The 24,100-nt window shown below is 34.9% G+C and overlaps 1 long non-coding RNA gene across 2 annotated transcripts; it reads left to right on the top strand.

Moving 5' to 3' along the window:
* Nucleotides 1-588: 588 nt before the first annotated feature.
* LOC148936534 (uncharacterized) lies at nt 589-10,904 on the top strand. 2 transcript variants are annotated; one of them, XR_016139453.1, is made up of 5 exons: nt 589-764; nt 864-1,021; nt 1,648-1,749; nt 7,613-8,112; nt 8,725-10,904. It is a non-coding gene; the product is annotated as an uncharacterized LOC148936534 (long non-coding RNA). The 2 variants fall into 2 exon arrangements; XR_016139452.1 differs by having other exon boundaries at nt 7,613-10,904.
* Nucleotides 10,905-24,100: the final 13,196 nt, after the last annotated feature.

Raw genomic sequence — 24,100 nt, 5'->3', positions numbered from 1 at the left:
AAATTTGAATTTAAAAAACGAAACTATATGTGATAACAGTTGATACAATTATTGAAAAGTGATATTAGAAATATAGTGTTACAATCTTTTCAGTATCTAACATTTTTTTCAGTTTAATCAACGCTTAGTTATTAAACATCATGCGTGTTATCTCTATCTTTTATTTTACATCTTTCGTTTATTTTACATCGTAAAATTTTATTATTTGTAGATATTTAGTTAAATATAACATATGATATAAAATTGAACATTCTTTAGAACATAATATTAATTTAAATTAATAATTATTATATTAATTTGCTCGTTGCAATATAATACCATAAATAATCACTGTAGCAATAAATATAGAAATGATTAAAAACACTAATAGAACTATTGCGTGAGACTATTGCATGAATTCAATTTTGCTATAAGTGTAAGTTTAAAGCATATATCATACCAAATGCTTCGGTGCTATAATATTAGCTATAATATTTATCGTAAGTTAATCACTTTTCGCATCCATGATCTGAGAAATTTGCGGGAAGGTGGGAAAAAATATATGATCCGAGCGTGTTGTGTTCATCGACACAAATGATATGCCTATGGTCTTCTTACATCAGAATTCCTCGGCGCGTCTGCTCGTTATCTAGCGAAGTGTTAGTATTTCTTTGAGAATCCTGCAGCTCTCGCATGTACATCCAGAAAAGTTTACGGAGAGAATGAAAAAAGGAGGTAACCGAGCACTTCCAGTGGCACGAGGAAAATTATATACACCAGCCCAGGTATTTACTAACCGTGAACACGACCGCCGCACTCCGCACACCGTGCACTCATTGCGGACAAATGGACGCGAAATCACCGTTATTATTGCAATTTTCCAGTCGGACCGAGGTCTCGCGGCGGTAGCCGCCATCGACTAAAGAGAAGGGCCGGCTAAATCGGCTGGACATTTTTACGCCGTAAAACGTAGCGGAATCCATGCTCTTTGTCCCGGTAGGATGATCCTTCGATAAATGCACCGGCTATGAATAAAAGCAAGGTAGACTATTTATTTTCGTACGAATGCAGTCTCATCAATGAATCACGACTTTCCAACATTAATTTAAGTCTTCACACACTAGCAAAGATAATTAAAATTATCTTCGCTTTTTATAAATATTAAATATATAGATATTTTGTAAAAGTATAATCTTTATTTACAATTTTTATTCACAGTTTTTATTTTTCCTAAGTGAATGTGTCGAGAATCTAAACAACAATTGATAAAGTTCAGAGACATAAATAATTTTCTAAAATTACTTATGCACATACGTGAAATAATAGTACAAGGAATATTTTATTTTTAAATTATTTTTAGAAATTATTATAGTAATTAATTTTAAATTTCGAAAAGTTATTATTTATTTCTAAAAAAACATCTTGTATAAAAATAACGTAAATAAGATTATTCAAAACCTTATTAGAATATAAATATAGAACGTGATAATACTAAAGATTAAACATTATCGAGATTAGATTGAGTGTTGCTTGCTATATATTAGAAAATTATTCTAGCAGCTTCCGATAATTACTTGATCGTACATGTGTTTATTTGTATCTGCATATAAGTGCGTATTTTAACTGACACGACTAATAATCATCGTTGACGTTTATGCTATATTTTAGATTATCTGCATCCGTACACATACGTCCTCATTACTTGGAGTTTGTTTGTACGTCATGCGATTATTTTTCTTACAAAGCAATCCAAGTAAAAATAACATTCAGGTAAACATAACTTTATATATACGTTTAACAAAATTGTATTAAATTCAAATAATATTTTTAACTGAAGCGGATTAAAACGAAAACAATTAAAATCATAAATTTATCTAATAAATCATGACTAAATATGTTTATAGCCATGTGTGAACATTGATTATGAACATTGATTTTGATAACTTCTGAAATAATAAATCTGTAATTTAAATCTGTTTCGAAAACATTACAATGAAATTGTTGCTCTTAATTAAGGCTAATATTCGAATAATCAATCTCATTTAACGTTGAGAAATTGAATCGATGATCAAAATAACAATTTCATATAGACACTGCTAGAAATAACATTTAATTTTACTAATAAATTTATGAAAACTTTATAAAATCTAATTAATAAAAATTTTAATTATGTATAAAACAAATTTATTTCTTTTATGATTCTAAATTGATAATATGATATTTTATTGATTATTTATAGACTTTAAAAAAATTAATTTAATGTACCATATAACAAATATACATTTTCTTAGCAATTTTAATACATATAAATTTAATTTCATTGCTTATAGTCAAAATTAAATATCAGATTTGCTTATGACTTCCAAAAATTTAATTTTTACTATTTTCTATATAAAGATTCAAATTATAAGATACATTTCAATAAATATAAAGAACATATTTTTTTAATTGTAATTGCATTTATTAGCGTTATTGTAATAAAAATTATTATTAATTGGCTATAATTTTGTTTTCGAATGTGGCACATTTGCCCTGTGTCACAATTACTGCGATTGATTCCTCTTCTTTCTTTTGTCTTTCGTAGGTTTATAGGCATAATTGATGATCATCATTAATATAATGGATTTATCCGCTATAGTTAATAACTGCTTCTTCCCACGTCCTCCCTCGTATAAATATAGCGACAATCATAAAATCACTTATACGCGACGGGAGCAATAAACCAGCAAGGGAATTTAATATCAATATTTCTAAGAAAATAATAAAACAATATGATGAAGTTGCTTAAAAACCTATTCGAATAGTGTAGCAATGTACAAAAATAAAAACGTTTGAGTTCTGGATTGCATCACAGCAAACACACTGAGAGATGCTGAACGTGTACGTCACGATATCACGCGTATCATATAAAAGACATTGTAAGTCGTAAGTATAATTAAACCAGAACTAGCTTTGTTCGACAAGTGCAGCTTTGTAAATTACAGCCTCCATTAGTATATTTTTTTTTCTAGGCTTAATAACTGCAAGATCAATACGTAACGTGAACTCGTTACACCGTAGCCGAGTGCCACGTTAAACAGCTCGAAAACTTAATATTACACGGCGGATAATTAAAGCCTCTAATGAAAGCCGTTTGAGAGCCGAGCCGCCGCGCCGTCATGAGGCATTGGCAAGATAACGCACAAGAAACATCCGTCTGATACCGTGCCGCGACAGCGTTTTACATTTACACATGTATTATACTGAGAGTGAAAACCTGAACGTCCACGTCAAAGGGAAACACGAAACACCTCGTACTAATCAAAGCTACAATGTATTCTCTCACAATATGATAAATGTTTATTATACACGCGCGACGCGATAGGCATACTTTACTTAAATGCCCGCTTCTTTCGTTTCTCGATACCCGCCCCTTTCTAATAATACTTAATCTTGCTCCTTCATTATCATTACGAGAGTTTACGGCACGCAAGATTGATAACCAAATTGTACGTTTCGCGAAAGAGAGTTCGAGTGCCATTATCCCTTGATATACTGTCACGCAACGCTATTGCGTGCTCCAGCAACGACACGCGTGGCAAATCGGAACTTCGTCGGATGTTAATCACGATGGAAGTCCGTTTCCCCCTCCCCCCCCCCCGCGCGATTCACGAAACTTGAACCATTAAGGCGCTAGCTACCAGTTCGACAGGCGTGTAAGTCTCGGCCCCCTGTTGTAATTCACAATCGCCATCAATACAATTCAATCGGATGTGGTGCTGTGGACTCATTATCTTCCAAGAATCATCATTTTAAGGACATTATTTCATTGTTGACGCCGAAAAGCCGGAGTCGTTGCGTCACATTCGGTAAAAAATTGATGTCGCGCCATATAATTGACGCAAATGCGTATAAAGTCGCGTATAAAGTCTCGTTTATACAAGTGAAAAGCACGTAAATCAACCGTCGACATCGATTCGCTGTTACATAGCGTGTTTAATAATATCCCGCTTGAAATACGCTCAATGCTGCGTAAATGGTACAATTCTATATTCGATGCAAATTGACTACGAATTGCTATTCCAATATCTACTCCGCATACTAAATTATTATTTGCAGTCAGCGCTGTTCGACTACCCAGCGAGTGTTTGAAATATATATTGGTACATAAAATCTCTCTAATTCGCGAAAACGCGTCTGTACGTTCTGATCTGAAAATCTCGTTGTAAATTAAGATCTAATTCCCATTTCGCGCAATAAATATATTTTATTTATGCGCAAACACGCTGCGAAACGTACGACAATTATGCCTCGCTTTATATCTTTCGCAACGGAAAGGATAAACTCCGTAAAACTTATAGTAAGAAGTACATCTGTAATCTTAAACTTTGTTACTTGGCACTGTTAAATATACGCGAAGCGTCGAGCATCGTCGATATCCTTAATTCCGCTAAAGTCCCGGGAAACGTAATCGCACACCGCGTAGCATTCACCCCGAAACGGAAAAGTTATCCGCGAGCTTGCAGAAGTCAGGCGGCGCACAAGGAAATTTGTGCGCGTGTCGGGATTATGCCGTGGGCGACGCCGTGAGGCAAATATATGGCTACATGCGGCGCGACGACGTTTCGATCCGCTGTGCACGTACGGGATCCCGCAGTTATTCAATGCAACAAGATTGCATTACACCGCGGGAGTCGCATGTGCCGGAATATGTAGTAAAACTGCTACCTGCCCACACCGTGGCACACCAGCTTAACGTTATTATATTTCGTCAATCGAGGAAAAGACGAGGACCTTTTTCTCCTCGTCTTCCTTTCCCTCTCTCTATGCGCGTTCAACCACGAAGTATTACGCACTATCGCGTTTTGTTCTGGTTGTAAATTCTTAAGAAGACTCCCGGCTAGTCATCGCGGTTATATTAAATCCTGGACGAGGATAAGCGAGGAAAGACATATTGAGATTTCTTACGTGCCATTTGCATGTAAAGAGATATTCGAATAAAACAACACCTGAGATCAACGCTTTAAGACGCTTGTGAAAATGAATGGAAGCAGGAGTGAGCGGCAGAAATTCTATTAACTTCTCACCACGATAAAAGGATGAATTCGTAGGCGTGATGAAAAGTGATGAAACGTGCTGACAACGAAATTTTTTATTACACGTTATTTCGTTATTATGTGCTTAATCGCGCCAATGTCTCATACTTATCAAATTCGTAAAAATGAAAGGCAACTAAAGTTACCTTTGAATTTTATACATAAAAGCATACATTTCATTTCTTTCAACGGCTGTCAAACCGTGTTTTGCTTTCTGCCTGAAGAGAGACTTCATTTCACGTGCCTTTTATAACTATTTATTGTCTGTCAAGAGGGAAAGGATAGTAGCCGTTCATTTTCAAAAGTGTCTTAAAGTCATCTCAAGTGTTTGCTTTATTCAAATATCTCTTTATTTGCAAATAACAAATGCCATAAATTTTACTGTGTCATTTCTCGTTTATGACGTCACAATTCCAATATGACCGCGGCGACTAGTCAGGTGCCTTAAATGAGCTTGACCTTCGACGAAAAGCGCCAATAAAGGAACTACATTCACAGGCAGCGTTCTCTACAAACGGCAAACGATCACGCCGCATCGTTTCTAAACGAGATATTAGAATGTGAAATATCAGCATGATACAGAAGAGGAGGTGCGCGATCCCGTGACGAAGTTATCGCTCGCGTCAAGTATACACCTTGCAACTTTACTCTCGCATCCAATGCAGAGAGACTCACGCGAGTCGGATAACAGGGCGGTATTTCATCCCGCACCGAGACGTTCATGTACGTAACTGTGCTCTTTATTCGCCAGACGCGACCATACTAAGTGCTCGGCGAGCGCGATATCCACTCGTAAGTATTATTCAAGCGAGGAGGACGAGTAACGACCGCAATTCCGCGGCTGAGCGTAAAATCGCGAAATTCTGTTCGACCGTGTTCCGTTTTGCTGCAATATTCTCTTGAAGATTTCTCAAACGGTGCTTCCAAGTCCGCAATCAAGGACGGAACTAATCCTTTGAACTCGGAAAGATTTGAAAGAAACGCTATTGCTGATATAATAACGACGGGAAAAAGAGAAAAAAAAGGGATTTAAGTATAAAGAATCAAGCTAAAAACTCCGTTAAAGTAGAAAAACTCATGGAACTCTTCCTTTAATATTCCCTTCAATTAACTATAAATTTCTTCTTGATTCTCAATCAACAATTTATATTTAATACTTATAAAAGAATCCATCCTAATTAAGATTATACATTCATTAAATGAAAATTCATTCTTAATAACTACATTATTGCAACGCTGATAAATAATTATTGTGTATAAAGTACGGTATGGTAATTATATCATTTTATTCTAAAGATTTAACTATCATCGGAAAGCAACTTCAATTCTTTATAATGTTCAGCAAGCGAGTATACCAATCTCACGATCGTTTCTTCGATACGGCGCGATGCGGAAAAGTGATTTTTATTGAATCGAACCCCACTTAAACATCTATACGGCAATCTCGTTGAAGAAAGAGAAGAGTATCGCGCTACACGTGTACGCGAGTGCATTACCGACCGACGTGAAATTGAGAGAAAATGAGATCGATCACTCCCTTGATAAAGGATGAAGTGCCCATCCGCGAGCCTTTCAGATTGTTCACCATAGAATGATAGAGCTTTAACGATGATTCCACGTAATATCTCTTCACCCCGTAGTTCCGCGGACGGTAAACGATCTCCGCTAGAGCGAAATTACATAGCCAGAGAAACTACAAAGATCTATTGTGAACTGCTTGTCGCTATTCGCTGGCTCGCGGAGAAATTCCGCTAGAGAAACAAAGTGCTTTCGAGAGGCCGCTGTCCGCCTTTGGCAAGTTTTCCACTCACGATTCCGTTCTTTTTATCCCCCTGACGAGAATGCAATTTTCGCGAAGCAGCTAAACGATGCCGCAATGTCGTGACTTTTGTGTTTGAGAAATCAGCGCGACGTCTCGACGTCGCCATGTTAATAGAACTGAAATTCAGCGACATCCGTTTACATTAATTAAATATGTCACTTATCTGACTCACGCGTATTTCCTGTTGCTACTGCTGTCATTCTTGTTTTTAGATATAAATTTCTCATAATGCATCTTTGTAATGTATCAAAATAGAGTAAATCGAGAAATATTCATAAAATCTAATTTATAAAAGAATAAACCCAAATATTAGCACAAATATTAATTCCTTCTTTGCAAAAATATATTATTAAATTGCAATCATAATTTTATATATATACGTGATAGATTTATATATAAATTGATTCAAATAGTCTTCCCTTAAAAATCAAAGAATTTTATCAAATATTAACAAAAATTCAATAAATTTGCTAAAATAGTTATATTAATAATTATAGAATTAATTAATTTAACAAAATAATTTTAACTGATTAAAAAATACCTTCTTAATTCTTAAAATTCTTCAATGTTGAATGCCTTAATAAGAACGTTTTACAATTATTTATTTTCAAGTTTTTTTATAAATCGATTGTTAAATCGGCATTACAAAAGACCTATACCGCAGACAATCTGCACGCGATACGAGGGCCCGAAAAGAACTTGTACCTTTTAACGGATTACATTTGAACATTTACAGAAAAAGTAACATCGAAAAGGCGTGAGAAAATGAAAGAAGAAATATTGTATATACGCGACGCCGATAAGAATTTTATCTCTGGCCTCCGACCTTTTCACACGACGCCACGTACGTTGAACGTAATGCATTTTGGACGTGGGCGATTTGAGGCAGACGCAGGATAATGAGTTCCTGGACTGTGGGATATTGGCATGCGACTTATAAGGATGCGCGCCAATCAGAGAGTAGGCGCAAGATCGATGCATCCGCGGGGATAGACGAACCCCGCGCGCTCGGCTATTATTCGTAAGTCGTGATCCGGGGTCAGACTCCCGACTGCAGGAGGCTCCTCTCTATTACTCCGGGGCCCGGACAGGAGGATACGATCGAGAGACGGCAATAACGCATTTTGAGGAAGCACCCTTGCCCTCTATCATTCCCGGCGATCGGCCGTCCACGACGTAGGGACAGACGACGTAGGGACGTAATGATGCTCGTCTAGGTATCGCGAGAATGTAACGGTACGTCGCCATTATTCAGAATTTGTACTCGTCTAGTTTCTGCATGAAATCCATACATCTCATGCACATGGTAATATGAAACCCGAGGCACTTGCGAATTGTTATCGTAACACGGAACTACGAAGCGAAACGCGATACTTCAGAATTCAATTTAACGAAAAAGTTTCGACGGATATGATAATCAGCCGTAATGTATTCATCTCTCTCTTTCTCTCAAACTTCACGGTTGACTTTTCTTTTCCGATAATTTATATATCGAAGTTCCTGTCCGTTGTCTCACTTTAATATTAGTCTTAATATGTCACTGTCAAATTGTCGAGAGCAAATTCAATTAAAATTTTCATTAAAAAGGATCGCTCTCTTTTTCCTTATTAATTAAAAAATACAATTATTCTTACAGGCAATATTATTTAAATACATGTATATATTACTGAACTTTAATTCCGCTTTTATAATCACACGAAATAAAAGTGAACGTGTACATAAAATGGTTAATATACTCATACGCAGTAACAAAGAGCATATTACCGCGTACATTTGCAGAATGAAGCACCATCATTACAATCAATTTGCGCGATTATACGTGTAATTTATTCCCGACGTGACTTTCAGACCGCAGCATGTCAATTGCATTCAGTATCTCGACCGACCGTCACTTAAATTGAATACCAAAGCAACGGGAGGAATACGCGGTGTCTAGCTTAACGACGAGTTTACTGCCAGGTCAGGTCACCCTGGAAACGCATTTGCACACACGGTCAAACGGCAGATCCTTTTACGCACATACGACGCCGTGTGCGTGATAAGCGGTAACGACTCGTCAGTTATTTTTACGGACGATCGACGGCTCTCGGATTTTACTGCGTGTGCAGCTGCGGCGCGGCATGGCATCGCCGCTCGTATGACCGGCAGGCTGTAAACCTCCGGCCTGAAAAGTACGAACGGAGTAATCCCATACCCGAACCCACCTACCCAGCGACCCAGCTACCTACCTACGCACTCGGACACGAGTACGCGCCACCGCGATGCACCGCGGGACGCACACACGTGAGCGCGGCGTTCTCGCGGCGCTATCCCGCCGACCGAATACCTCCGGCTCGCGAGGCCCCATAATTCCGCGCACTCCGGTACATTTTATCTCCGGTTATCTTCGCCGGGGCGAACAATCGTAAATCCGAACCTGAAGTTGCGCGTACTTCTCGCATAATACTACCGTCTGCTGTCGGCGAGATTTACACGATCCCTCGTGTTGCACCTTGAAGAAGGCGCATAACTGCATTGCCGCGCGTTCTTTCGATCTGCGCCACCCGCATCTCCTTTCTATCGGGTCTAAAATCGTAAGACAAATCTAGAAGTTTAAGAAAAATATCGATAGACGTTTTCGTTGTGAAAAAACGTTATCTTTAGAGAAAAGAAAAATATGTATACTATTATTTCGTCAAATTTTACATTGTTGTATACATAGAAAAAAATTAAATTAAGAAAAATATTGTCATATATAAGCAAGAATATTACAATTTTCTTAAAAGTTTTAATCTTAATTTGATTGAATTTGTATTGATGCAAGTATAAATCTTCTACCTGAAGATCATAATATTCTTACTTATATATGAGGATATCTATACTTCGTCAATAGAAATTTAATGAAATCGAGACTAAAATTTTTCTAAGAAAATTATAACATTATTGCTTATATATAAAAATATATCTTGATTTAAGATTAATTATTTTTCTATGTAGTATATTTTTTAAGACTCGTTAATTTGTTAAACAAAATTATAATATGTAACATTAATAACTGTCGCAACAATACAGCCATACTAATTATGTTTAATATTTTTGTTTCAACTAGACGATCATTTCGAATAAAGAAAATTTATAAATTTATACATGTTGATCTGTTTTTATGTTTTTGTAATATTTTTAGTAAAAAATTCAAAGTAATAATATAATTATTTGCAATACATGTTATTGCTTCGAAGGATTTTAAACACGTTTCATGCTAACAGTTTCTGTATTCTGAACGAAGTCATCGACATCGCGACACATGCGAGAGCGTTTATCTCATCGCATTTCCTTTTATGTCCGCTGGCGAACTTGTCCAGGCATACATAACCACCTACGTGTCTTGTCACTCGCTTCCGATCGTGACGTTTTTGCTTGAGCGAATTGAGTTATTTCATGATTATTGCATACGCGCGAGTAATATTCCATGTCTGTATAAGCTTAATTTCCGGTTTAAACGATAAGAAGACGTCGCTACGTATGCAAACGAGTGAATTAAAGAAGAAAATCGTTGAAGAAGCGAGAAAGAAAAGTAGAAAGGAAGGGACGGAATAGAAAGATCAATTGCCTGATTTGCGAAGATCGGGAAAAGAAAAGCGAAAGTTAGAGATAACGCCTGTCCGCGTAGGCAGCTCATTATCAGGGCACTTGTCATTACGAAAGGCTATTGTAAAAGGCTATTTATATTCAGATGGCGTGGAAAAATAAATTAATATTTGAAAGCATCGTGGAATAGGCAAGTTCTTAATTGTCACGAAACCGATAATCAAGCAATAACGAGTATACAACTAATGGCAACTATTGAACCAGATGATCATTAACATGTCCTCGTGTCATGTGAAAATTGTTAATTGCATAAAACAATAATTAAATGATCAAGCATAGGATATCATAGGACGAAATCTAAATAGTCTTCTTAGATGTCGATATATGCATATATATAATAAATTTTTATTTCTTCCGAATACCTTTTTTAGAACAATACACTCTTCATAAAAAAAAAACAATACCTTGGTGCTAAATAAAATTGATTAAATTAATTTGGAAGAAGAATACTTTGATTATAATATTTAATTGTTATGTACAAAAGATTCTTTACAAATATGTAATGAAAAGTTGACTATTAATTTGTACTATGTTCAGTATATACATATTTTTTAATAATATTAATACCATAATAATATCAATATTAACAACATGCGCGTTGTCAATATTTAATAAAATAAAAGCAACTTTAATATAATATTATAAAATACTTTTTCAATCTGAACGAACCGACTTTTTTAATCCGCATGAAGCGACAAGTTGATAAGTGTTGAGATTTCCTTTACACGTGAGATGTTGAAAAACACAGACAAAAAATGTTGCTGTCAAGTGAAGATGACGGTAACTTCGCGTATTACAATTAGCTATGCAAATATTGTATCATGAAAATGGCGGTGCCGCGCAGAAATGGTTTGCTCGTGGATACTTTTTTCTTGAGTCTGACGCGTCGTTTCCACGAATAAAGAGTTAGGAATGTCGCGACTGAGATCTATCGCTCGGTTTCGCATTAACGCCGTTTCAGCTGATAAAAAGAGGAAAATCGGGTCGTCGCGCCATAGAGGATCACTCGCGCATCGCTGCGCCGCATCGCCGTTAAAAGCATTTATTAGCGTGAGACCATTCGGTTGTGGATTGCACTTGCTGCTGTGGCGCCGATGACCACTGGCGCTGGCTGGCGCTGGCTCAAGAAGTAGGTCCGGTCGCGTGCTTATCGCAGAAACAGACCTGCTCTCATTATTTTTGCGCGTCTCAGATCTCACACGCACCTGTTTCGATCGAGTATCTGCATGGATATATTACAAGCCCGATCGCGCCGCCGTATGATTTCTCGCTATCGAATACTTGCAACACGACATCGTAAATAATCTACAGCCATCGAATTTGCACATTGGATGTTTATGAAACTGAAATAAAGAATAAAATCATCTTATTATAGAGAAATATTAAGTATTACTTGAAAAAAAAAAGACTTTAACATATTTTTTCCAATAATAATCCATCACACGCAGTTAAAAGAATTAAAATTGAAACTTTCTTAAAAAAAAATTTCTTGAAATTCCTTATATGTTTTATTAGGTCTCTAATATATCTCTATATATCTCTAATATATCTTGTGGTATATATTTTCTTGTGGTATATAAGCGGTATAAATATTTTTGTCTGCAGAATATATAAATTTTAATAAATGTTTGTTATTTTACTGCGTAACAATTTTAAAATTTACATTCTATTTTAAATTTAAACTTGATATTTTATCCATAATAAGTTTTTAATTATTATTTTCTTTAGATTATCACAAAGAGAGAATTTCTTGTTTTATGTAGGATGTTATACTATGTGTCACCTAACAAGATATTAACGTAATTTATTGTAATCATTATATCGAAAGAACGATGATTTCTTTGAACGTTTTGCATAATTTAACATAATGACGCGCAGATTGGCCAATAGGGCATTAATACGTGCATCTTATACTTTCCAGTCACTTTCCTATTAAGGACGATTTCCCGTCTTAGATCACAATTTGCAATTTAGGAATTCCTGTGTAGCTTTCGAGACGATATATGCGTTATATGATACAAGACTGTATTCTTTAAGCTAAACTTAAAACTATACAAAACTGTGCAAATAATCAAATAATAAAATCATACTATTAAAAATATAAAATATAACTATGATAAGATTTTCACAAAACATTCGAAATTATATTATAATTCATGTGCTTACATTGCGTAAGTAGAAAATTATAATAAATAATTATGATATAAATTTGGAGATAATTTATATGTAAATATATATAATTATTATAATATACATTTGAAGTTTAGAAGATATTTTATTAAAACAGAAAGTTACAAATCTTGTAAGTAAAAAGGCGAGATGCATATTACGGAATATATGATTAAAGATTATCACTTAACGATTTTATAATGAGCAAGATTGTAATTAAGATAGTTTTAGACAAATTAGAGTTTAAGATAGAGCTTAAGAAAACGAGTATAATTCTTTTTAAAGATTCTTCACCATAAATAACAAAATTTTAAAAAATAGAAAAATAAAATTTTACAAGCGTATTTCTTGTACACTCATTATTCAAGATGCTTAAGCTTAAGTTAAAACGACTATTTTCAAAAATAACGAAACTATAATATTTTCAAAACTATTTTCAAAATAACGACACTATTTTCAAAATTACGAAAAATAAAAGGAACCTAACTGAGCACAGAATCGAGCGCAAAACTCGATAACATATCGCCATCGAAGTGGATCAATGCGTTTTTCGAGTCGACATATCGTTCTTAATACAATGATCGATTTGACGATCTGAAATTGCGCGATACCATCTATCAATGCATCGTGAAATATTCTGGCGGCGACCAAGTCGATCGACTTGTCAGAGAGTCGTATCGAAAAAAAGGATCAACGGCAACGATCTGCTGGACGATTTCTTCAACGTGCCGTTTCTCTCACGTATCAAAGAGAACAAGAGGACCGAGGACGCGGATGAACGTCACGGCAGCGGCGACGTCACGGCGGAGGTAAGGGCGTAGATTACACCAAACGTGCTATCCATATTAATAAACTAGTTTTTGCTGACACTCGCTGCCGTGGTCGTTCGCTTATTACCATGAAGAAGATCATCGAGTACTGAAATGCCACCGTTAATCCGTACTACAGCCGACGCTATCGCTGTCGCCGTAGCAGACATCACGGTAGAAGCAGCCGGACTAATTAGATGCCACGAAGGTTACCAAGGTCACAGATGTCTTGCATTTTTCCCTTTTGGTCAGTAGCGATACGCTGTCGTCGATAGTCGGTGAAAAAACAAATGATAAACTCGACACGATTATTATTAATCATTATGATTAAACTATTTTCGCCGACAGCGTCGTATGGCAGGCGAGCCGAGGATTCAGGGCTGAAGGAACAGGATGTACAAAAGCATGATAAATTACCGATTAATTTTTTCAGATCTGCAAAATTTATGTAATTTTGTTCCGATCATCGCGATTATATCTTTTAATTGAAAAAAAACTTGTGCTCAAAAATAAATAATATAATTATTATATAAGTTTTTATTGCATATATAGAACGATTAAGAGGTATCCGCATAATTTTATAATCTATACAAAGTATCTTCTTACAAAAAATTAAAAAACTGGCATCAAGAAATTATAAATTTAAATAAAATTTATGAACATTTATGATTTTTTCATTATTTCGTTTAGCTTAAGTAAACTTGCAGTTTAAACAAGGAAAATTTTCCCAAACAGAACGAGAAAATTCTAGACGAGATTTCACTTTGTGCTATTTTATTGCGTTCTCTTCTGATTTCTCTCGATATATTTAGTTCTAACATTCGTCCCAAATTCGTCACAGCGATCCAGTTTCCATCGATGTATTCCACTATAACCGTAACCATTATCGATCGCGCCTGAGATGCAAGTGTTTCAAGGGAATTCAATTATGTGAACACGAAGTTTTATTAGCAATGTCAGTTGGAGCGAAGCCAATCGTTAGACCCTCTCGTCTCTCTGAGACTCGTCTCGTATACAGAAGTAATAAATATGTATACAGAATTATACAAAATAATGCTGTATACATATTTATTATCTTCATATTTTTATCGGTAATAAAAGCTGCATTTAACAATCTTTACATTGACGTATTTTATCACTCAATGGAGAAAGATCGCCGTCGCAAAAGTGAATCGGAGCTTATAAAGGTGAGAAAGACGTATAGTTCTTTCCTTGAACAGATACGAGAGATTCTGTGGGAGCAATTCTCTCTTTCTCTCTCGAATATGCGGGTAAACAGGTACACAGGCATGCACAGCACGTCCGCCATGGCAGTTATCAGTAACTTGTCTCATTTAGAGGAGCAGTTAAGTACGCACGAGTCTTGTTACAACGTGGACCGTTGTATCAGATAGCTATCGCCGCAGTTACCCCGTCTATCCGAGACTTTTCGTTTACCTTGGGGAATTCGCGGCCGGAATTAATCTCAATTAGCGGCAAATCGACCGGCATTGACACGGCGGCGTCGACTATCAAAAACGAGAAATCCACCAAATCGATTTCAATTTCTTAAGTTACCATGCTGCGCTGTGCGTGGTAGCTTAAGAAATTGAACGGGTCTACACGCCGAGTGGAATATCGTGTTCTTGATTTTTGCTCCTTACACGCTGAGTGCGCATCACTGAGTGCACCGTATTCCCGAGACAGATATATACTATGTCCATTCTGTAGTTATCCACCTACGTTTCTCGACTGATCAACAGTCTCTTGCAACCTACATTTCTCTCAATCTTTACTCTCTCTTTAATATTTTTTAAATATCTACTTTGTTTTTCTTATAATAAGCGCAAAATTGGAGAATCTTTACTCATTAATATTTATCCTAACAATAAAATTAACATAAACTCTTATACATTTACAAAGAATATAATATTTTTATTCACAATTTTTTTAATATAATTAGGAAATAAATTTTGTTCTTATTGCCTTCCTTGCTAATATATATAAATCAAAGGGAATTAATAATATAAAATAGCTTTAAACATTTCTGTAAACCTTCTAAATTTTTATTCCAATTCGATTCTAAACTTTTATTCCAAATTTAAATTTATAAATTTTATAATTTTATGAATTTTAAAAACAAGAAAAGTCATGAGAGTTTTTTCTTTTACAATCATATAAAATATTTTTGATATTAATTTTATTTTTAATCTCTCAATAAAATTAGGTTAAATAAAACAAACAGAATATATAGAAACTCTTATGCTTGATTCCATCAACGTAGATTCACTTTAATCTCAGTTTAACTTGCTCTTCATCTTTTTCTAATTCTTAGAACTAGAAAAAGATGAAGAGTAAGTTGAACCGAGATTAAAGTTAATATACATTGATGGAATTGAGCATTAGAGTTTTACATTTTAGAATTCGTCTTCTGTGGAAATATAAATAATCTTGAAACTACACTTTTTCAATCATTATACCATAATAAATTATTTTGTAAAAAGCTTTAATATTTCTTTTCTTATGATTAACATATTACTTATAATTTTAATAAAATCAATCAAAGCAGCAAATAAATAAACTAACTTTTTTAAAAATCTCATATTTTTTATATAATTTGCAAGAACTACAGAAAAGTTGCTTTAAAAAGTTTAAATCTTTCTAATCTTTCTATGTAACTTTAAAGTTCAGAGAAAAAAGTGAATTTTGAAGTAATTCATTAAATTAATCTTTACTTTTTAAAATAAGTCTTAGACTTTAGAAACAGAGTTAATTAACAAACAAATTTATTCGAAAAAAGAATTCAATAGCAGATATTCATCATAGTTTACTGTTCTTCTTTTATATATATATATATATATATATCTTTTTTATATTCTTTTATATATCATATTTCTTATCTATTTATACAATTTATTATTATTAAATTAAATTTAGATAAGACAACAAAATTATTAATATCAATTTTATCAAATAGATATTAGCATTAATGTACTGTTATCAAAACAAAAGAAATGGACAAAACATATTAAAAAAAAAATAAAAGAGAAATTTTTCTCTTTATATAAATCCTAAAATAAATCGCGATAATATTTGTATCCGAGGATTACGTCGTTAAAGATGCTGTCTTGAAAACAAGACTGTGCTTTCAAAACAGACTGATCAGTTTCATAATGCCTTGGAATGGCCTGTCTAAAGTTCGCATGTCGATTATAAAGCGGATGTACAACGGAAATGCATTAGCAAACTGTCGGCAGCTATTGACTTTTACTTTTATTTTTCTTAAACTATTCATTGAACGATCGCTCAGAAAAACATGTATATTATAAATGTGTATGTAAATGTATGTGTGTATGTGTGTGTATATATATATGTATATCGCACTGTATTGAGTTCAGGCCCGTAAATTTGCTAAGCGCAAATAATTATGCAGATTAGTCACACTCGCAGAAATTGAAATAATCTTCCAATTTTAGATTTATGTAAAAATTTTTTTCGAAAAATAATAAAGATTGTAGAACCTTCGTCACTTCTGTCAATCTCACATGGCATTCTTTTTCTTTTGAATATGTGCTTCTTTTATTATTTATTGTATTCCATAAAATTTATTTATTTAACAATATAATATAATTTTATTAAAATACAATGCATTACTGCGAGACACAATATAAAATCTAATCATTTCAATATTATATCAACATAAAAATAATAAAATATAATTCAAAAAGCATATAACAAATTTTATTATTTTTATATTACGCAAATGCCTTTTACATTAATAAACAATTTATCTTTTACATCAATTATGATAAAAAGATTAATTTTAAGATAAATATTTGAAGCAGAAAAAATTTACGCGCTGTTGATTTATTGACAAGATATCGTATCGATTCTTTTTAGTAATAAACGGGTTGAGCTAATAAAAAGATCATAACCCTTTCAGTTATCTTGAAAAATCCAACTGAAAAAATCCAACTGAAAAAGAACCTTAAAAAAGTTTAATGGAAAAAAGATTTTGTGTGTAACGTTACTTTATTATCTACTTTTTCCTACGTCTAACGGGCGAAAGTAATAAAATGGCGAGCATGTCTCTATGGACAATTACACTAATTGTAAGATCATAATTCGAGAACAATACTAAGTATACCGTATTTCTTGCCTGGTACCGTACATTTGCCAGCTGCCTTGACGAATGAGATTGATGTAATCACCTGAGACAGTCGGCATATGGCTGATTATAACTTCGCCCATCTCTTCGACACTCGACCTCCTTTCTTTCACGTTATTTTTATATTTGCTCGCTCGTTTATCAAGAACACTTAAAACATCGTTATAAGTTACGGTATTGACTGCGATTATTCCAGATGTTTGAATACCAATCGAATCAGAAATTCTCGAATCGAATGCTATTTAAAGAAAATTAGTTTTATAGATTTAACATTTTATGCCAGAAATTTGCATATTAAATAATTTAATTGCAACTTTTGCAAGTGAATATATAATATATAATATTACGTAATAAGAATTAATAAAAATAAAGAAAGCAGAATTTAATAAACAAAATTAAAATTTTAAAAATTTATCTCCGTGGTTTCATCGTTTCGCATTCGGCAAGTAGTACTTGCGCAAACATAGTCGGTCTAACATACCAATGAGCTACATAAACGGGTAACGCGGTAACAAGATACTATATAACGAGTAACGAGAACGCAAGGCGTTCACGTATGTGTCCTGAAACCGTGAAGCACTGCTTCCTTAACATTCGTGTCTGCGTTCTAACGTTCGAGACATTTAACTGTTTCTCGTTAAAATTAGCGGAAACGGCATCGTAAAATCCTAAGCCTCGTCAAGATCCCGTTCTCGTCACGGGGCGCGTAGCACTGACAAGCAACGACGAGTAAATTGTCGCGGTCACGGGACGAGCAATATGGAAAAAGAGAAAGAGAGAAAGAGAAACAGAGAGAGAGAGAGAGAGAGAGAGAGAGAGAGAGAGAGAGAGAAAGTCAATGCGTGAAATTTTTATGACGCCAGTAAGCTCACTTAGTAACGCTGTGACTAAGCAAGGGTTAACGGTCTTTATTATTATACTTGCCTAGTTACATCAGCTACTGGAAAATTATATGCTACATGTATGTTTAAATTACATGCGCATATGTAATTATACTATATCCAAAGAAAGAAAAGATATTCTCTGTGACTAAAATATATAAAATATACATATAAAACTTCAAAACAAAAATAATTAAATATATTTTTGCATATATATGCAATTTTTATATGATATAAATCACATATATAAATCACATTTGTGCTGATATTTTCATATTCCGTTAAAAAATCCATAAAAGAATACAAGTCACTAAAATGCAATAATATTGCCGCCCAAGAAATATTTTCACGATGCTCCCTCTGACATCGTCTCGATCGAAGGAGATGGTTGTCGCTGCTGGTGCACCTCTTACATCTCAAGGCTGCTGAATTAAAATCACCAGCGGCAGCCTCAGAACGAGAATAATAACAATAATGATAATGCAACGTCTTGTTTATTACCACCTATCCGGCCGCTCGGGTCCTCGAGAGGCCGTCCTCGAGAAGTCGCGATATATATAGTATTCCGCGAGGCACGACTCGTTGATTACCGATCGGAAATATTATATCGTCGCGAATCAACCGACGCCGTCTTCCATATTTACGAAGTATCATACACGGTGCGCCGCCACTTGATTTACCTGTACAGGCCAAGCGACACGCACGTCGTCATCCTTCGTACGGTGCGTACGGCGCGTGGGCCGGTTAATTGAGTAATGAAACGCCCGCGTGCGGCACGTATATGGCATAGCCGTGGGCCGGATCATCGCTTCGTTCCGAGCGGCAGCAACGAGGCTCGAGGAGGACCATAGGGCCCTCGCGAGAAGAAACGAGCGGATTGCACATCGATTTAAGCGCGACCGGATGGATTCAATAACTCTCCCCGTCGGAGAACGGCCGAGCCGTTCTCTCCAAGGTATTCCGGTTAAACGTGCGTGGCAACCGATATTTACCCATCTCATTATTGGCGGAATTTATGTTACTACGGTGATGCGTGCACGGCACAGACCGACTTTTCCAACCGACCTTTCTCGCCGCCGTCTCGGGGAACACGAGCGAACGTTCGTCAATTATGAGAATTATTCGCCGAACCGACTACCAGTTTCGTATCTTTCGTATCCAGCGGAAACACGGACTCTTTTTAACGAGCTACCTGTGTTTCCGCTGGATACGAAACTGGTAATCGGTTCGGCGAATAGTTCTCATAATTGACGAACGTTCGCCATATGCCTATGGCATAAGCGTGCCGTGGATTTTTACATTCTATTCTAGACTCCGTCGCCGCTCAATACCACCGCTCATTAACCCTTTAATATCTAGCGTGATCGGTATGCAGGTGTCCGCTAAATGGTTTCTCCGCTCATTTGTATTCCCCACGACACAGGTTCAGATTTTCAAGGATATTTATAAAATATATGAATGTTACTAATGGATATCTCTGCAATTTATAGATAGTTTAAAGAGAACAGCGGTTTGTAATAATATATGCAAAGTATCGTGCCATTATCATGCCGACACCCTAATAGGCTCAATAGTTTTTCTTGTTTTGGCTACCGCTAGTTTATATTTAGCGATAATGACGCAAAAAGTTGACACTGTGCAAAAATGTTTCAAAACTTTATAAAAGCTCTGTAAAATAAACTTTTAATTATCTAACTTATTCTATGAAAAATAATACTTACTTTTTCATTGTTTATTTTTAAACGATTGAAATCAATGTTTTATCTAATGATCACATCTGATGTTTCGTCTAGCGAAATGGCTGAAAGTATTTCGTCTAGCGAAATGGCTGAAAGTTCTTTGATGAATTTAATTATCGTCCTCTGTCTTCACATTACTTGCAAATCATCGTGGCAATGAGTTAGCTGCAATCGCACGTCGATCAATATAGCGAAGCATTCAATGAATTAACGGCGAGTCGAAGGGTCTCACGAAAGTCACAGTACATTCTCAAGATATAGTTATAATCAAATAGAAAGAATCGTAAATAATAAAACACACGACAAAACATTAATTTTTGAATTACAGACAAAGTATTTCAAATGAAAAAATAATTTAATGATGGATTTTTAAGGAAACCAACATTAGTTAATTAAATTAAAAAATTTTAAATTATCCTATTCTATAAAAATTAGCTTTTGTAGAAAACTATTCGATTTTTATTTTTTAATTTTTTTTTTAATGTGAAATAAATCTGTAATCTCTTCTTACCACAGGCAAAAGTAATTTTGCCGAAGTAATCTAACCATATGGTGTGTACTTTCCTGGGAAGATTCAAAATATGCGTTTCATGACGATGATATATGAACACATCAGTCTTATGATCCGCACAAGAGATCGGTCGGCATAACCGAGTTGAATGAATAAAAACGATCATCGCTTCGAGGCATCGATTTTCTGGTCAGATTCGATGAGCGTTGGACGCTGACGATGCAGTTGGATAACAAAGTCGCATATCGCACGTGTAACATGTCACGCTTTGCAACACTAATAGGCCTCGCATTTAATTAGCTCCGAATGTTACCGTGCATGCGCGTAGATAATCTAATGAGTGCGTTGCCATCCGTGAATATTTTCAGGTCACAAGGCAAAGCGAAAATATCATCCAATCATCACGAACCTATCTAAACAGATTTCGAGAAAGATATATCTACATTAATTCTCAAATTTAGCTTTTCAAATGTAACATGCAATTTACTACATAATCATTAAAAGTTTTTGCATATTTCTTATAATGTGTCGCTGCATATATCACTTAGAATTGTTTGATGATATTTTAAATTTTAAATTTTGTTTTATGATATTTTAAATTTTATTATCTACTCATTTTTAATAATTTAAAGAAATAATTATATATAATTATAATAAAATTTTTTTTTATGATATATAAAATTAAAATTATTTGTATAACTTTTAACATAATTTATTCAAATATTTAAATATTTTTTATAAGAAAACAATTCATAAACGTTATAAATTTCTTTATTATTTTTAAAGCTTCTACCGGTTGTATAATTATTTATTCATGATTATTTTTATATGCAGACATTCATATTTGTTATGTCGTTAAGTTAAAATTTTATTTATTATAAAATTTTATTTACTACTTATAAAAATTTTATTATTTATTATAAAAGTTTTGATATGTATAGACATACCCTCAAATCCAAGGTATATTATATAGAATTAAGGGAAAGACATATAATTCTCAAGACAGTCATTATCCGCCTGTTACAGCGATTAACAAGTTACCTTACTGCGTAACTATCTGTTACCTTGCCGCATGTACTTTCTGGAACGAGCATAATCTGTGGAGTCATTTTCGGCGATGCATCTCAAGGCACTCATTTTCCACGCTCCAATGCGAGCGAGACAATAGTAGAAATCTTTGCTTTGTGGTTATTGCCTACATATTGCTGCGGATTTAGCTAACGCTGAATCCAAAAACAAGAAGTGTTGATCACGATGTTTAATTCGCTAGCGAACTTACACATATAATTCTCGAGGTAAAAGGAGACTATATAAACTAATTCCGACATCCTAATACTCCAAGCGTACTTCTATACTTGAATATATACTTTTATATTTCAATAAACTCGTTTCATTCCTTTCTCATTCTTTAGCCTGACATCGATTTTATCGTTTTTCACCGCCTTTTCCGTGTCTCTCTTTGTCTCCTTTTTCTCGTCTTCGTCTTTGATTTTAGGATTTATGTATTAAAGGAATTCGAAAGAATCTTTACATACAGAAGATGTAGCGTTGTGTGCAAATGATACTGACCGCCAAGGAAGGTTATCCTCCAATTAATCGAGCATCGCAATGTAGTCTGTCAGTCGTTGCCCTTCGATACACGTCGAGGCGCGAAATTACTCCTCGAAGATGGATCACTGTGATTATTAACGCGCCTCACCTTGCCCCGCGTACATCGCGTCCCTCAATCCGTGAAATATGTAAATCTATCGTCTGCGTTTCCGAGAACCTTGAGACATGCACATTTCAAGATCTCAGAAGAAGAATAAAGAAAAGTTTTTAATCTCTGAATAATAATTAATGACAATTCATGGCAATACTCTGTACATATTATTAACTGAAATTAAAGAAATATGTAGAAATATATAGAAATATGTAGTTCTCAAGAATAAATTTAATAATTCTCATTTTTTTATATACACATATCACTCTCTTCTATTTTAAAATAATTTTAAACTAATTCTATTTTAAAATAAATTCAAATAAAGTAATTCCGGAATTTTTAATATTATACTTTTTAAATTATTTTTTATCAATTGCAAAGTAAGAATTCTTTAAAATATTGAATAACCTTGCGCAAAAATAGATTAAGAAATTTTTAATAACATTTAAAATTAAGCAAAATAATTACGGAAAATAGAAAGCCTTAAATCATACAATAAAGCCAGAATTGGACAAAGTTTCTATTACTTGAGATCTAGGATTTCTTGTCCCTTTTTCGAAGAGTCACGTTTCGACTCGATGGGACTGAAGAAATAACTCGCGACTACACAACAAAGCTCTCGCCGAGGATTGTCACGATTTCTCAACAGGCGGTCTCATATAGTTAACGCATCTGCGTCCTTCTCTAGGTATTATCGCGATCGTGATATTGCGCATTCAACATCGCAACACAAGACAATAAGCTTTTAGTAGATCCCCGATACTTGTAAGTAAGTAAATATAAGCACTGAGTCTAGTAGATTTCAATTTGTAGTAAACCTTATAAATATAAATGTTATATCGTTACGGTAATATAAGAATTTTCGTTTAATCTGAGGTAGATCTGAGGTACTTCCACGACTTCGCATCCAAGTTGATGCGAGGGACAGAGAGGAATATAAAAAAAGAGCAGCAGACGAGAATTCTGAATTCTGACTTTGGAAGACGTCGTACAGCATATATATAATTACTATGTACCCATACAGGTATCGTCGCTATACCTTCATCATCGAGAACGGGATGGGAGAAAAAATAGTTTGATCAACGGGTAGGCGACTGCGCGTATTATGACTCACGTCTATCATGTTCAATCCTTTAGTGCATCAACTTCATTCATATTCCTTCGAATACTGACGAGATCTATCTAACGTCCGCTCACGGGTGCTCGAACTGACTCAAACTCGTGAAGAAGCGGGACAAGCCGATAATTTAGCGGTTTTGTTACTTCTGAGGTAGCGCCGGCACACTCCATACGTTTTACATGCATTAAAGCCATCGTGCTTGGATCGAGACTTTCTTCTTTCTTTATTCTCTTTTTCTCTCTCTCTCTCTCTCTCTCTCTCTCTCTCTCTCTCGCCGCGATTTTACCTCGCTCAGTTTCGATTTCTATGCTTCTTTAACGCGGTCCTTCCAAGACTCTCCCCTTCTTCGTTTTGTGGCAAGCGGCATTCGAACGGAATAGGATACACTTTTTTCTTCGTCCTGAAGCGCAACAATTATTACAAAGAGCGCTTCTTCCTTCGTTGTAGAGACATAGTTACCGCACATCATGGCACGATCCCCCCTCTCGAAAATACTAACGATCCAAGTTGCTACCTCGC

This window comes from Pogonomyrmex barbatus, unplaced genomic scaffold (assembly GCF_055798465.1).
Source record: "Pogonomyrmex barbatus isolate J1 unplaced genomic scaffold, ASM5579846v1 scaffold20, whole genome shotgun sequence".
Classification (NCBI taxonomy): domain Eukaryota; kingdom Metazoa; phylum Arthropoda; class Insecta; order Hymenoptera; family Formicidae; genus Pogonomyrmex; species Pogonomyrmex barbatus.
This window is presented reverse-complemented; position numbering and strand designations above follow the sequence as displayed.